Genomic DNA, 13,336 nt, shown 5'->3' with positions numbered 1-13,336 from the left:
AACATTAGTGAATCACAACTGAACTCAACGGGGCATTCAAACTTTTTTTTTTCTTGTCGAAAAGCGAAATAAAAAGTAAGATTATGTGTACCGTCCTAATCCCCTATTAAAGTAGTTTACTGTAGAAGATTTAATTTTCGCGATGACCTAATATTCGCGAGGACCTGAATTTCACGATTTGATCAAATTCGCGAAAAATTGGTCACGCGAATAAGTCACCCCATGAATACGAATACATTGCGTATATCTCCCTTTTACGAAATGTTCTGCCCGCGAAATTTCCGAAACCGGCACGTCACGAAATGTCGAGCCCGCGAAATTAAACTCGTTTCTATTGAGTTAATTATGAGAGTTAAAGAGCAGTAACTAATGTTTCATACAAGTGGAAACAACAAACAAGGAAAATAACGCCTTGTCATTAGGATCGGCTCCCAACGGCGGAAGTGGTGGCGCATGCGCAAAGCGGGCATACGACGGCCACGTCGGGCCCAAACACTTTCGAGACGGGTTCGTGGACTGTTTTCATATGGCATGACACCCATACTCCCTCTTGATAATTTAAAGTTCGAGCTCCGTTAAATCCGGTAAATTCATCAGGACTAGGGGAGGCTCGTGCGGCTTCGGTGAGGCCGATTGCCGCACAAGGTGCATGACGCACAATGGGTAATTTTACTTGCTTTTGTGCATTATTTTTTTTTTCGGCGTATAACTCCTGAAATAATGTGAACTATTGAAAAATATATGGCTCGTTTGCTGCTGCGTTCACTGAGGTCGGGCTCAGGGCAAGATGATAGGCATGCTAAGCGCATTCGCTCTTTGATATTTTGCCTTGCAGGCACTTTATGGTGAAATTCCGTCACGCGAACCATGTTTACAAATGTACAGATAGCAGAAAAACCTTCTAGGCTTGAGTATGGAAAGCTTCGAACATATTCAGGATTGCCAAATTCGCTGGGTTAAGGCTACACCGCTCCCCACATCAGTATATCTCGTGTTGGCCCGTTATTATGATGATGCGTTTTGCCACCTCTCGTGACGATGCGACTACTTGCAACCAGGTATTACCGTGAGACAAGACCGATTTTTAAGCCTCTTGCGACGGCGGAGGACCGGATGCGCTGCCGCGGAGCAGGTCTTACGCCGTCTTTTCTCTCTCGGTCGTACTCGGTTGCAAGTGTCTGAACAGCGCTTAAAAGAGTCGGTTCAGACATTTGCGTTTGACTGCGTTACAACTGGTTTCAACCAATGGCGATCCTCACGACGAGCCAATGGGGAGTCAACGCAGTCAAAGCAAATGTCTCAACCATCCTTAAGAGAATTACACTAACCCTTTCGCAATTGCTGCTCGCACCGGCACAAGCGGTCGCAAAGAGTCGTTCATAAGCAAACGCAAATGTCTGAAGTAGCTTTCAAGAAAGAAACGAAATGTGTAGCGGAGAAAATTTGCGTAATTGATGCATGCAATGGCACGTTTTTGGATGAAGCTGCTTGATGGATATGATAACACGATGGATGTAATGACACGCTTTGGATGAAGTTGCTCGATGGATGTGATGGCGCAGTGGATGTAATGGCACGATGGATCCAATGGCACGTTGGATTTAGTTACAAGCTGGATGAACTGGCCCGAAATGGATCTACTGGCACTATGGATGTACTGGCACTATGGATGTACTGGCACGATGGATGTAATGGCACGAGATTGGACGGATTTGCTCGATGGATGTAATGGCACGATGGATGTGCTGGCCCCAAGCCGGCGACAGATTGAAGCAGGTAGGACGAGCGAACTTCGAGCAGCAACTGACAACAAGCAGACAAAGAAAAAAGCAGCTGCAAGGCGCGCCCTTCCGGATCTCGATGCTTATCAGCGTGTAGCTCGCGCGCTGCTGTGGGTCACGTGACAGGGGTGACAAGAGAGGAGGGAGGGGGCGAGGTCAAGGCGCTGGGACCACCGGGACAGCCCCTCTCCCTCTCCCCAGGCATTCCAGGGAGATGCGTTTTTGTAGTCCCGAAGAACAAACGCGCGCGCGCGCGCGCGCTCGAACTTTGGAAATGGCGGCGGGGTTGCCAGTAGCTCGGCTTGCGCCCGAGCGAAGAAAGAACTCAGCGCAAGCTCGTAGTTTGAGTGCTGCAACGGCGGGCGTGCTCTCGCAATGCTCGATGTTCTTGCAGCCGCGTGTACGCGTGCTACCTTCGCTGCGTCTTGAATTAAAGTGAAACGGAGTCTAGACGTACATTCTTTTACGCGGTTGCGTCTTCTGCGAGAGAGATTCGAGCTGAATAAGTAAATTGAGGCAACAAAGATGGACAAAGTATTAAAGGTCTGTCAAAAATATCGGCTCACCAACGTCGCGCGTTTACGTAGAACAAAAAAAAAGGTGTTAGTTTTAGTTGCAGTATAATCGAAAATCAGCGCAATTGAAATATAAATATAATTACTTGCATTACGCGGACGATCTGAAATCGATGAACCGGCGCTCCCAGCCTTCCGCAAAACATTGGCTGCCACGGCTGAAACGCTAGGCGTGCCCACGCCGCCGATCTGTACGTTCAATATCAAACGGGCTCCGGAGAGCCGTTTGATTAAACCGGTGCAGTTTGCAACATGGTCGCCGGTTTGAGCAAACGTGCGACAACTTTGCCCAAACGAGTCGCCCATTTGCCCAGACGAGCGACCCGTTTGCCAAATAGGTGACCGTTATGGCTCATACGGGGGACCCCTTTGAGCCATACGGGCGACCCCTTTGACAAACTGGCGACCAGTATGGTTAAACGGTTACCGGTATGGACCCGTTTATTTTCATATGGGCGCCAAATGGTTTTTTTCAGTAGGGCGCACAAACACTAGGGGCCCAAATCTAGGGCGAAGGTAATTCTGAGCAATCGCACAACCAAAATCTATTATCTGTTAAAGGTTTATTTGCTAGGCGGCTTTATCTTGTAGCGTGGTCCAAAGGCAGCAGCAGCATATCCTCGGAGTAAGAAGTCATCAGTCCGAACTTGTCGTTCGGTCACTCGGAGAAATGGCATGACGTACCACAGAGAAACTACACGCCGAACGTGGAAAGGAACTTGACTACCTTTGCGCCTATGCGTAGTGAGAATATGAAGGCTTGTCTCTTCGGAGTTTCTGATGTTCCGAGCAACGAAGAGATTAATCTCATGAGGAATTGCATCGGACCTTGACATACAAAGCAGAAAGCAAGACGGACTTCGTCGCATTCGTGAGTGACGATTTTTTTAAAGTGAGGAAAACTTCGCCAGAAAATAGGAAAATTTTAGGTGCCCAATGCAAGAGGAAGAGACGTGAAGCGCCCGTCACGTCTGCGGTGTATACGCGGTCGCCCTCTGTCCGGAGGCCCTATTTCAGAACGGCCATCGTCTCCTCAAGATCCCAGAGACTTTGCCCTTAACAACGGCGGAAGCTGAGCGCTCGTCCTCTTCACTACGACGGTTGAAAACATAACTGGGAGCGTCCACTTCGATTGAGCGACTGCTCGGTCTATACTTCGTTTCAGCTCAAGTCCAGACGCAGCCGATGCTACAAGGCCGGGCACGTAGCCAGGGGGGGAAGCCCACGGGGCCCGGGCCCCCCCCCCCCCCCCCCCTGAAATCTTCCATTTTGCTGGGACCTCCCCTCCCCCCTCCCCCTCGTACAGCATTTTGTCATGGGCGGCCCCCCCCTCCCCCCCCCCCCCCCCCCCCCCCCCCTGAAACAAAATCCTGGCTACGTGCCTGCTACAAGCACGAGTATGTGGCCCTGAACAGTGCTTGCTCTGCACGAACGCGCGTGCTTGGCAGGGACGCTGAAAGCCCGGAGCTCGCGCTTTTTGCATCGGCTGCGTCTGGACCTAAGCTGAAACGCATTAAGTATAGCGCTTTTGAATGTTCACCGCGACATTAAACTTCACGTCCTCCTGGATATTTTTTTCCGTGAACGCAGGCGGCTGCACTTTAATGTTTGGGTGCTTGGAAAGCAATTTACAGAGAACCAGTAAATTGCTTTCTAATACAACTAGTCACAGTTGCCTTTTTATTCGCTACAATTTCTAGTCGAAAGCATGTAATTCTGATCACGAAATGTTTCTCGTGAGTGCAGCGCCACCCGTTGCTTACAGTGCAATTGTTTTTTACAATTGATTTATTATTCCTTACATCACTGACATTGTTTTATATTATCACCGTGGGTTTGTTTTATTATGTTCACTTTGGTTTGATTGAACTGTGTATTTCAGTAAAAAATAGTTTCTTATACTTTTCCTTGAAATGAATAATAATAATAATAATAATAACTTTATTCACCATATCACATATGGTGGGAGCTGGAGAAAAAAGCTGACAAAGCAGCTTGACGGGTCTCCAGCCCCCTCAACAGGTACACTAAACAGGTAAATTTCCATCCTTCACACCACAAATGTTTCGAAATATTCGTTCTCTATATATCTGAGATGAAGTTCCGCATTCCATTGAATAAACATGAATTAAGCAATAATGCATATTTTGTTAATTTGAACATTTTCTGCCCCACAAACAATTTTCCCAAAAGCATATAAGTTGGAGATGGTCCGCGCTTTCCCGTTGCTCCGTGCCTCGTGTAAAACCGACTCCGTGAGCAGGAAGGCGAGCGGGCCCCGCGGGGGTGGGGGGGGGGGGGGGGGGGGAGCTTTGGCATTTCGGAGGCGGTTTCGACCCCCCAAACCCCCCCTCTGCCTATGCCCCTGTCTTCACCCATCCACTTGTGACAGTTGTGGGCATTTAGGACCTTGAAGGCCTTCATCTGTTGCAGCGACATGTAGTTCGTTGACAAAACCAGGTAGGTAATTATGTCCATGTGCGTCGTGGCTGGCTGCACGTCTGCAACTGTAGTGCTGTCCGCGCCGACGCGAAGCGTGTATGAATCGACGCCGTCGTACATCTTCACTTTAGACTCGTATCGAGCCCGTGTGGGGCCCACTAGCTCTTCAAAATAGGAAGGGCGGAACTCATGTCGAATGGCTTTCGCCATCTCGCTGCACGGGCGAAACGAATTCCGCAGCGAAGTAGCGGCGGCGACAGCGTCCGCGTCTGCTTCTCAGTACCTGGCAATGGCGGCTGGCGGGCGGGAGTAGAGGAAGTGACGTCATGTGGGGACTATGTATCGGTATGCATGAATTAGGAAAACCCAAGTGTTGCATTTATTTTGTTGCCTTCATTCATAGACTCATTAAATAAAATAGTTTGAACCCCTAACCTAAATTGTGTTGGTACAAAATAATGCAAATAAGTAGGTTTTTTTTTTTTATCTTGCAGATGCACAATGAACGGTTCAACTGCTTTGTTGATCTTGACGACGACATCATAGTGCCTGACGGAGCACTGATCAACGTGATCACTTTAACATCTCCTGACGAGACTGCTGAACACCCGTAAGAACCTTGACGAAACGTTTTTCATTGAAGTGCCCACTACCTGTAGTTTCGTTTTGTGTTCTAAATGTAATCGGAATGCATTCTGCTGTTTCCAGCGAAGCCTTAAAGGGGCACTGCACCCCTAATCTGAATGGCACCTATTGAGAAGTGTCCTGGTAGGGGGTTGGTTCCTCTTATGGATTTACAACAGAGAAGGCATAGTCAACAAAAGAAGCACAACTTAAGCCTTATGAAAACCAAACATTGTGCCTATTAGACAATCCAAATTACAACTTCCACAACTTGGAAACAAAACCATTTCAAGATGTAATAGCATGGTATGAAATAATGCCCAATACTAACTGATTACAGTTTTCATTATTAGGAAATACAAATGTTCCAAGTTCCCTGTTTAGCAAATACGAAAGTATTCCAATATCTAAGCTAACAGTGTGGAAATCTACTTTATCTGAAAAAAGTAAAAATGCAAAATATTGAAAACTTTATATTTTTGCTCATGCAGACGCGCTTAATTAACCCTTACTAAAAGGACATGACTGAGTAGAATAAAAAAAAAAGCTTGTTTAGGGGTTCAAGCAAAAAAAAAAAAAAAGACTGACAAAACTAGCAAGCAAACCAAAGGCTTTCCTCACAAGTCAATTGTTTGGATGCCAATAATAATCCCTGGAGAAGGGGAATTGGGGACAAAGGACAAATACAAATGAAACTCGTGATCTAGCACAACGGTTTAGAGATTGCGTTGCTCAGCAGGACATTCCAACTGTTCTCCTTGTCCTCCCACCAGCTTCCTGTTTGTGTACCAGCACATGTATTCGCCGCATACATCATTTACAAGGAAGTTTATAGATGAGGCAGCCAACTATGGCTTTTATTCTTATGTTTAAGACACAACTCAGGAGCGCAGAAGGGGTCACAGCAAAAACGCACACCCCAAACACGCAAAACAAAATATTATGCCCAACGTTTAATTTTCTAGAGCAGTTATCGCTTTCCCTAGAGGTTAGATGATTGGTGAACACATGGCTCTTAGTTATTTTTATATATCATAGAGCCCTAAAATAACGCCTACCCAGAATCAAAAGATAAATGGTGCGTGGTGGAGGGGCACTGGCAAGTTACGGGAATTGAAAACTCAGATTTCAAACTTTTCTATTTGTTCCCTCACCACAGTGTCTGGTTTTAAATATCATGATTAACTATCAGCAGCTCACCTGCAAACTCTCTGTATTTTCATTAATGAAATCACAGATCGCAGACACAGCGAATTTGCGTTCCAAAGGACTGTAAGTATTCGAGAATTTTCTATGAACTCCCCTGTCACGGGCACGGCAGCAGGACGCGGATGCATGCGCATTCGCGCTTCACAGTGCAATGTACATGCAATAACCCGCTACAAACTTAGATGTCACGGGAACGAGTTAGCAAACAAACGCAGGAACAAGTTAAGATTATGCATGTCAGGCGGCAGATAACCCGCAGATTGCGGACGCTGCAGATTCGCATGTCACAGTGCGATAAGCACGAGGGAACCCGCTGTGAACATGCTTTTTACACTTACCGATACCGCAGATCACGTGGTTGATGTGATTAGAAAAACGGGATGGGTGATTTTTCGGGGCTGGGCGTTCATACGAGACTTTATGGTATATGCGATTTAATGCGAGCGGTATTTCAAATACACGCAGCCATGTTCAATGCCACTGTCCAAAAAAAAAAAAAGAAAATTAAATAAAGAATGAGATGACGAACTGGTGCGTCAGCGCTTCTGACAAAGGCACCTATGCATGTCCTTTCGGGATCAGGCACCTACACGCTGCTGACACGACCACATCTGTATGGTGGTTTCATAGCATTGCTTTTGAATTATTTAAACGAACACAACGCGGTGAACCACTGTCACAAATTTTTCCAGGCTAGTTTTGGTGCAACATTTGCGCTTGGGAGCAGGATGGCACAGTGAAAGTGGATTGGCGCAATTGGCGCTGCACTTCCACCCCTGCAAATGTCGTATTTTTACTTTTTGTCTTGAACGATGCAAGTAGTAATCATAGACACAAAAAAAACACCACAATGAAAAAAAAATTCTTACGTGCGCGCATTGTTTTTTATTTTTGGCTTTTTCTTTCCCTCTTACCTGGTTGCTTTTTTTTAAATTTGTAACGTCAAAAATTTTGAAATTTACAAACTTTGTAAGCGACATCTCTACAATATTTAATAACGACATTCGTAAGACACGTTTTCTAACTGAATTGCTAGCGCACTATGAAATACCGAAAATCGAAGTCCAGAGTGATGTCGCCTCCAAATTTTTTATCCTCCCTCGGAAAACGTGGCGGTGCTCGGCACATGTAGCTCTGAGGATGATCAGTGAGTCGGGGAATCAGAGGACGAAGTTCTCTTTTTTAGTGACAACCTCTCGAACTTTGAGAATAAAATCGTCAACTGGGTTTGGTGTCTGTGTTCCGTAATTTCGGTTGTTACTCCGCCGGGGCAGCCTTTCACACGAAACCGGCGCAGCGTAGCCCCTCACGTCGCTCACAAAAGTCCACTGCGCGTCCTCTTCAACCTCACACCGTTTCAAAGAATTTTAGATCGCTGAAAGGGCCCCAATAGAGCTTCTAAAACTCGAAAGTGAAGCGTCATCTGTTCACAGCAATAGCCGGCAGGCACGGAGAAGAGCACGATCACGGGACTCGGGTGAACACGACACATTGTGTCTGTACCATTCTGAGGCGTGAGAGAAACTCGAGTTACAGGACGACTCAATCTTTGACATCATTGCACTGGTGCGGATTGCGCGGGAACTTCAAATTCGGCGTCGGGAAATTGTTCTTTTTACTTCACAAATACTGAGTTCCAGAGCTTAGAATTTTGAGAGTAATGTCCAGGCATCGTTTTCAATCGTTGCGAAGTACAGAAAAAATATAGGATTTTGTCCTGTCAGTGCCCCTTTGATGCAAGCCTTTCCTCACTTTCTTATTACAAGAACCTTCAGTTTTTATCTTTATCAATAGATGGCAGATAGGCATGAAATACGTAGCTGGGAGAGGGGTAAAAAACAGAAGCCTGTGCACAGGCATGATGATAAGAAAAGCTTCAGAGGGAGAAGAAAACTAGGAGCATAACTGAAACTAAATTGAAGTGCGTCGGGCAGCCTGTTGCAGTGGCGTAACCAGGAATTTTTTTCGGGGGTGACTGAGGTGGCTGGGAGTCCATGACTTGGGGTGCGGAAATGGGGAGGGGGGGGGAGTCAAATTGGCATGTGTATATTATAGGGTCGGCTAGATTTTGGGGGTGGGCGGGGGGGGGTGCAGAGAGGGAGGGAGGGAGGGAGGGTGGCTGAAGCTCCATTGGAGCCCCCCCTGGCTATGCCCCTCCCTGGTGGTTGGGTCAGAGTCAAGGTTCCTTTGTTATCATCCTATAGACATATGTTACCGTCAAAAATTAAAAAAAGCCTAGTGTTTCAGTTTTGTACTGCATACAGCTTGCACTTGATTTTAAAAATAGCCTGTACACTAGGCTTGCTCTTGTTTCCACAGACAGTATGCAAACAGAAAATATGCTTGATTGTAGCATGTGGGAATGGGCTGAGTTTAGTACAGCTAAATGGTAAAAAGCAGCAGCTGCTTTTTCGCTCTTGTGTTCGCTACTGGGTACTCTGAATCTATTGAGGTTTCACTGTAGTGGAAACTGCTATTTTGCAGTTTTACAATTACCATAATTGTTGTCTAGTAAGGGAAAGTGACTGCAGCTATAATTTTGAGTCTTGCTTTGCATTTTTAAATGTGGAGCATTTCTACACGGGCTTCAGCGGTTTTCTTCGTCCTTGGGGTATATGACTTCTATTGTAGAGCACTACTACTAATGTTACTGCTACAACTAGTATCACTTCTGGTAAAACTATTACCATTACTACTATGGTTACTGCCACTAATACCACTAACCTGCTACTACTACTACTGCTACTTTTTAAGACTTCTTTATTTTCAAAGTGGATGACACAGTATTACAGTTTTATATAGTTCATACACCGCTAATAGACCAACTCTACACTTGTCACAGCTAATGTGCTGCCAGTAAGTGTGGTTGTTTAAATTTCCACGCACCAGCTTACTTTCAGAATTCCCACTTTGTGCTTCATAACATTTTTACACAACTCTTTATTCTGATGCGCTCCACCCCAGGACAGCCACGGGAAGAGATTCATCCCCCCCAAGAAGTCGCACTTGTGGAAGTAGCGCCAGTGGAATGGACAGTAGTGGAAGTGGCGCAAGGGGAGTGCTTCTACAAAGGAATGAATACATGTTGCCGAAAATGCCTCTTAATATAACAGCTTGCCTGAGCAAAGTGAAACAAGGAGATGTGCCTGACGATCTGAGGAGAAGGATCATTGACTGGATCTTTTACGGGATATCATCAGGAACACTGTAAGTAATGGCTGCTAAGTTGTACAATTGAGTACACAAAATTTCTGAGTAGGCAGAGCCTGTTCTTGGTCCAATAACGCCATTAACTCAAAGTCTTAACATCCGGAAAATAAAGCGGCAGCCAATGGCAGTCTCATATTTGCCTCAAATGATAGTAAGAGTGCTCAAAAACATGGCAAAAAAGATTTTCCAATTAATTTTAGTGCTCTAAAATAGGACTTGTCTTGGCTTCTGTTGAGAGAAAGAGGCTTAGGCTGCCTACCACAAGCATCTGCAGGAATGGCCTGCAAGATGACCAAAATCACGGTGAATTGACGATTTCTCAAGTTGCGTCGTCTCATTCGTACACATGTTTTGCCGTGTTCTTTTTCGAATTCAGTATTCAAATTTGTCTATATGAAAGAAAAATGCGAAAACATGCTAAAGCAAGCAAAAACAGCCAAAAAAAAAACTGGACAAAAAACATAGTTTTTTACCTGCACCCTTTGTTTGGATGCTGTTTGCGTTGTTTTTGGTACGACCTGTGTCAGCTGTGCGCACCACTAGCACGAGAAGACTTTTTGTCGATGCCGGCGGCATCAGTGATGACAACGAACACCAAAGTATGATCTCCGAAGGCAGTTTACAGGATTGGGTCAACCCAAGTTGCGGTGCAAGCAATGTGCTCCCCTGAGAAGCCGAGTCAGTGAACGAGAGGGGAAAGAGGAAAAACTCGTTGGAGGTTGTTTATTAGAAACGTTTGGCACATACTACAGCCAACATATGCACATTTTTTATGGAAAAAGTCTTCTTGACAGCACCCTTGCACTGTTGTTTTCACCGATTCCCTAACATCGGCTATGATGGCAAGTCAGTAGGGTAGAATTTAACAGATTGCATGCAAGTTTAACCGTGTAAACTGTTTATGAACAAACAAAAAGTCGACATTAACCATGAGACACATAAACCCACATCTGGAAAGCTGAAATTGCATCAAACTGCATTGCAAACCAGTTGGATGTCATTGCGATAGTGCAGCGACCGCACGGTGTGCTTTCTCTTCCGAGCTTTACAAATAAACCTAGGCTCTCGATAGTTAAATAAAGCATTACATGAGTTGAACAACATGCTGCAGCCACAAATAAAGGAGTTCGACAAATTTACTTGAGTGTACCTTTAAAGTCGCTTGATGCGTCTCATAACTGAATGCAACCAAAACGAATTACGAAATGGGAAGTGGTGACAAAGAGGTCCGTCATCTGCTGTGAGAGGGAGGAGCGTAATTAGTTGCTTTGATATTGTAACCAATAGAAATGGCAGTTTGCTGCTTACGAAGCTTGCAGTTTGCTATTGAGTTCCATTGTACCTTTTAATTACAGTGTTTTTCAGAACTTTTGCAGAGGGATCTCGTGTTATTCAAAGTATGCCCTGAAAATCTTTTCAACGTAAGCGGGTAAAAATTCAAGATGGCATTGGCAATCGCTTAGGCTTTAAAAAGAAACTCCAGAAGTTACCCTCATTTTGAGTTCACTGAGTTAAAGGTCCTACTGTAATTCTCAGTAGAAACTAATTATTAAAACTTAGCAGATGGGTGTGCAAAATAAAAACATCATCTGGAGAACTTGGCCAACTTTTCGCCATTTGGCTACCGAAAGCCAGACATACCTATAAAAATTTATTTATGCCCCAATGTGCGCCCGTTCACATTGCTGTTTTGTGCTGTAATGCACTTAATGTTTTTTAGAGTTCTGATCCATCTTTTTTGCATTAGGTACCCACGGAACTACAGCTCTATAGCTGCGTCTCTCGTGGCTGTGCATCCTGAACTGAGGGACTCTTCAGACACAGTTTACGTGCGGAATTTGCTGTGCTTGAAGCTTACAAATATGCAGTTATGTGATCGCTGCGCCATTTGCGCCAAACTGTGCCATAGAGCTTACCCTGCTACACCCTGAAACATTTGACCAAAATGTGAGGAATTTGCACCAACATTGTGCCAGAACTTAAGTTCACTTAAATAATACTGAAAGTATTACAGCTGGAGGCCTCGCTACTGGGCGAGATCGTTAGGGTAGGCTCAAGCGGGTTTTCGGGACTTAAAATAATCGGAATACACAGAAGGAATAAAACACATCAAGGACGAACACAGACGCTCACAGTTCTTTCAATGAGCAACAAACATTTATGAAATGCCCATGGCACTACGACCGTGAACTTCAAAGGATTGAAAGAAAGAGAGCAAAAAAGTAAACGTGAATGCTCATATTTAAGATAAAATAAAATTAAATTGCTCGAAAATTTTAAAAGACCAAATTAAAAGGATAGGACATTTATGGAAATTAACCCCTGAATAAAGGGGAAAAGGAAGAACAAAAAAGGAAATTGACCCCTGAATAAAGGGGAAAAGGAAGAAGAAAATAAAGATTAATAATTCATCAGAACTGGCTTTTTGATAGCTTTGGTGCGAGGAACTCCAGCTCTTTTGACGATAACACAACAGAAGGCTCAGAAACATTGTTCGCGGCGCATTTGATCTCAAACGCCTCAATGATTTCTCGCCCACACTTATCTCTGTGTGTTTCAAGCACAGTAGTGTATTCAAAATTTGGGGTGCATTCGTGGCAGGTACGGGCATGCACGACTATGGGGTGAAATGAGCCCGATGATGCCTTGGTGACTTCTAAATGGTGCTCCCTGAGGCTAACATTTAGGCATCTTCCAGTTTGGCCGATGTATTGACCTCTGCAGCTCAGTGGAATTGAATAGATTGGCTTCTCTTTACATTTAACATACTTGTTGAAGTGCTTGATGGCTCATTCGGGTGGTCGACTCTCGTTGTTCACCCTCTGGCACATTTGCTTTAACCTCATTCTGCAAGTGAAGACCACCTTCGTGTCAAACTGAGCAGCAAGAGTCTTCAGTCGGCGGGCAGTGTTGTGCACGTATGGAATGCATACTGGTCGTGAATGACCATTTTGTTTCAATGGAGGACGGATGGGGCCCGTGATGAGACGATGAAGGGTTGTACGGAGGAGGTCGGCTGGATAACCTGCTTGGAGCAGGCGGTATTGCTGTCGCAGGACACTTTCTGGTGAGAGGTGTGAACCGGATTTCGAGCGAGAAGAGGCAAATAAGGTTCGAATGATTCCAAGCTTTACCGACTTGGAATGGTGACTGCAAAAGGGAAGAACGGGTCTTTTGGATCATTGCTGGAAGCTCCAGCATAGACCTTGAGGATGAAGATGAAGTTTTAAATCCAGATACTGTAGACCTTCATCTGTTGGTTCTTCACTCGTGAATTTGAGACCCTAAGAAGCAAGAATTGAAGGCGTCGCAAATGGCCGGTGAAGAGATGGAGGACGGATGAACAACTAGATAGTCATCTACATATCGGTACACTCGGATTTCTGGAGCTATAACGTTAAGTTGGGTCCTCACGGCTCGGTCTATGTACATAAGAAAGACTTCGCTAAGCACCGGGCTAAGCATGAACCTATTTCGACTCTTCTCTTCTGTCTA

At 45.1% G+C, this 13,336-nt stretch overlaps 1 pseudogene; it reads left to right on the top strand.

The window, feature by feature from the left end:
• Window positions 1–9,659: 9,659 nt before the first annotated feature.
• The window catches only part of LOC120836217, a 34,711-nt pseudogene continuing 31,034 nt past the window's right edge, over window positions 9,660–13,336 (top strand).

The sequence above is a fragment of the Ixodes scapularis genome, unplaced genomic scaffold (assembly GCF_016920785.2).
Source record: "Ixodes scapularis isolate PalLabHiFi unplaced genomic scaffold, ASM1692078v2 PGA_scaffold4__175_contigs__length_147842914, whole genome shotgun sequence".
NCBI lineage: Eukaryota > Metazoa > Arthropoda > Arachnida > Ixodida > Ixodidae > Ixodes > Ixodes scapularis.
Note: the sequence above shows the minus strand (reverse complement) of the source record. Positions and strands in the feature narration are given on the sequence as shown.